This window comes from Elephantulus edwardii, unplaced genomic scaffold (genome assembly GCF_000299155.1).
Source record: "Elephantulus edwardii isolate Elephantulus edwardi_28Jun2011 unplaced genomic scaffold, EleEdw1.0 scaffold00005, whole genome shotgun sequence".
In the NCBI taxonomy this organism is placed as follows: Eukaryota; Metazoa; Chordata; class Mammalia; order Macroscelidea; family Macroscelididae; genus Elephantulus; species Elephantulus edwardii.
In genome coordinates this window covers 11,080,281-11,083,794 of record NW_006399755.1, presented here as the reverse complement: position 1 = coordinate 11,083,794, position 3,514 = coordinate 11,080,281, and positions in this window count along the sequence as shown.

Below are 3,514 nucleotides of genomic sequence, written 5' to 3'. Positions count from 1 at the left end.
TATTCTTTTTTTTTATGTGTGTACCGTCAAATTGGATCTGACTGGTACAGGAGGTGATTGTTCCTCCTTCTTCAGCAGAGCATCTGGTGGATTTGAACCGTGCACCTCTGGGATTGTTTGTTCTTTTGACAGTCTCTAGGATATTCAGTACTCTTCTCCAACACCACAACTCGAAAGCATTGATTCTTTTTCTGCCATCTTTACTCATTGTGCAACTTTCAGATGCAATTGAAGTAAATGAAAAGAACATGACTTGGATCAGTCACACCTTAGTCTTTCTGAAACAGTTTTTATTTTCTATTGGTGACACCCACTACCTAAAAACAGCATGCCTCTGGAAACTCTGTGAACTTTGAGAAATCGCAATGGTTGTGGAAGGGCTTCGGACCTTTTGTTCATGGGGTCGCTATGAGTTGTGCTCAACTCAACGACAATAACAATTGGTTTGCTTTCAAAGCTTGTATACATTGTGTTTCACACTATCCTTCTTTCACTTGTGTTTCCTGCAATAATTCCCATTCATATGTTTTATAAAATTAATCACCATTGAACTATGCCGACCATTACCCTATCTTTCCAGATCTCCACCGGATTTTTCCCATTTCCTTTACCTCCTCTCCCTTTACCTACCAAATTGTGCGACCCTATGGTTTCCCCCTACCCATCCTTACTCCTTTGCTCCCACCATCCCTCCCAACTTGGATCCTCATACACATTTTACTAGTTACCATTCTGTTTCTACAGTAATGGTCTTATGTAGTATTTATCCTTGTGAGACTGAGTTAGTTCACTCAGCATAATGCTCAACAGTCTCTCCCAAGTTATGTAGTAATTTTCAAAGTTGTTGATCCTAAATGCTGCATAGTTTTCCATTGAGGCACATCTTAGTCTTTAAACTAACATTGTTCTCAAGCACTTTGGAGAGGTCTTTGAGAGCAGATTTTCCCACTGCAACATGTCATATGATTTCTTGACTGTTGTTACCTCGGTGTTGTTTGTAGATCCAAGAAAAATTATTTCCAAGGCTGTGGTCTAGTGCGTAAGGAGTTGCTTTGCCAACCCAAAGACACATGGTTCAAATCTGTCAGCTGCTCCCCAGAAGAAAAATGGGCTACCTCCTCCTTAACTAAGCTAGTATTGAGCTCCCTTAAATGCCTTACTCGCCACCCCTACTTATTGAAATTTTCATATTCGGATTTATTCTGTGAATGTGATAAATGATATTAACCTATTGCGATGGGAAAGTCTGTGGTTAGGGACCTCTCCAAAATACTCAAGAGCAACAGTGTCTCTCTTGGAGACTAAGGTGTGCCTGATACAGGCCATGGTTTTTGCAATCACTTGTTATGCATCAGAGAGTTGGACAATGACGAGGGAGGATAGAAGGAGAATTGACGCCTTTGAGCTGTGGTGCTGGAGAAGAGTATTGAATGTACCATGGACTGCCAAGAAAGCAAACAGATTCATCATAGAGAGGATTAAACCAGGCTTCTCCTTGGAGGCAAGGATTCTGGGGCTTCGTCTGACATACTTTGGACATGTTGTAAGGAAAGACAGGTCTTTAGAGAGGGACATCATGCTGGGTAGAGTAGAGGGACAGCGCAGGAGGGGAAGATCCTCTATGAGGTGGATTGATTCAGTGACTGGGGTACTCGGGATGGGTTTGTCAGAGGCAATGAGATTGGCACAGGATAGAGCATGGTTTAGGGCTGTTGTACATGGGGTCACTATGAGTCCCAAACGACTCGATGGCACATAACAACAACAAACAAAACATTTTAAGATAGATCATTGCAGCTTTAAAAATGAATTTACATTTCTATGCCTACAAAAATTCTTATCTCTGGACTGATAAGCACTATCATAATAGATGGAGAAAAGATTGAAACTGTCAATGACTTCATCTTTCCTAGCAGTCAGGAGATCAGGAGACATATTACACTGGGAAAGTCTGCAGTCAAGGGCCTCTCCAAATTGCTGAGGAGCAAGGGCATTATTTTGAGGACTAAGGTGTGACTGATTTGGATCATAATCTTTCAATCATTTGCTGTGCTGCAGAGAGCTGGACAATGAATAAGGACGGCAGAAGAAAAATTGATGTCTTTGAGCTGTGGTGTTGGAGAAGAATACTGAATATCCCAGGGACTGACAAAAGACAAACACATGTCTTGGAGAAGGTACAGCCAGAGTGCTCCTTGCAAGCAAAAACGGCAAAGCTTTGTCTTTCATACTTTAGGCATCATGCTAGGAATGGGCTGTTCCTCAGAGAAGGACATATGCTTGGAAAGATGGGGGAACAGAGAAAGAGAGGAAGATCCTCAACTAGGTGGATTAAACAGTGACTCCAGCAATGGGCTCTCAGTATGTCAGAGATTGTGAGATTGGCAGAGAATAGAACAGGGTTCAGCTCTGTTCATTGGGTCACTATGAGTTGTACTAGGCTCAATGGCACCTAACAACAAGAACAACATTTTAAGATATTAAACTAAATTTGAATTTATAGAATAATCCTAACTTGGCTATCCCTTTATATCATTGTGTAGCATGAACAGGAGCAGGCAAGACTGGATGCGGGAAGGCAGGAAGAGGTTGCAGTAGAGAGCAGTCTGGGAAAGGTGGAGGACCTGAGTTAGAGGTTAGAGAGCATCATTATTCTCTCTAATGGAGAAGAAAGCTCTGTCAAGGTGACGTGGGTAGGATTTGTCAATTAATGGGCTTTGAGGATCACAGAGAATAAGGCTTCTGGTCCAGGCAGCTTAGTGGCTCTGAGAATGGTGCCATCCCCTGGGAAAGAGGCTCACATCGGGGCTAATAGTCAGGAAAACTCAATTCAAATTCAACTTACCTGTCAATAGGCACTAACTCCCAGCTCACCCTCCAATGGTTTCCAAAGCTATAAATCATGCGGAGAAGAGTGCCCATTTTTACTCTGTTGAGCAGATGGTGGATTGGAACTGCCAGAGGGCAACGGCCTTTGGGCTAGTCGCTCAGCTCCCTGCAGACTATACCATTTGGGCTCCCTCACAGTCAATAGAATTCTGTTTGGGGTGTGTAAGTCAAGCAGAGCTGCCAGGAAATGGGTGGTCTGCAGGGCTGGAGGTCAGGGGAGGGGCTTTGGTGGAAAATCTCTCTGCATATCTTCTGTTTGGAGGAGATAATAGAAGTCTTAAGAACAGAGGATATGCAGGCCCTGGGAAAAGTACATTAAAAGAGTAGGTCAAAGATAAGAAGTCAGGGAAGAAGATAGAGAAGGAACATCAAGAGAGGATTAAGCAAATCAAGAGCCTGTATCTTCAGTCACCAAGTGCTCTCCAGCAGGTTACAGTACCTTTGCCAGCCTCCCAGCTTTCCTTACCTAATTTTGGATCTACTGGGCAACCTCTAATTGCCTTGCCTCAGACTCTTCAGCCCCCATTACAGCATACCACCCCACAGGCTCAGGCCCAGAGCCTGACTCGTCCTGCACAAGTAAGCCAGCCTTTCAGAGGATTAATCCCTGCTGGAACACAACATA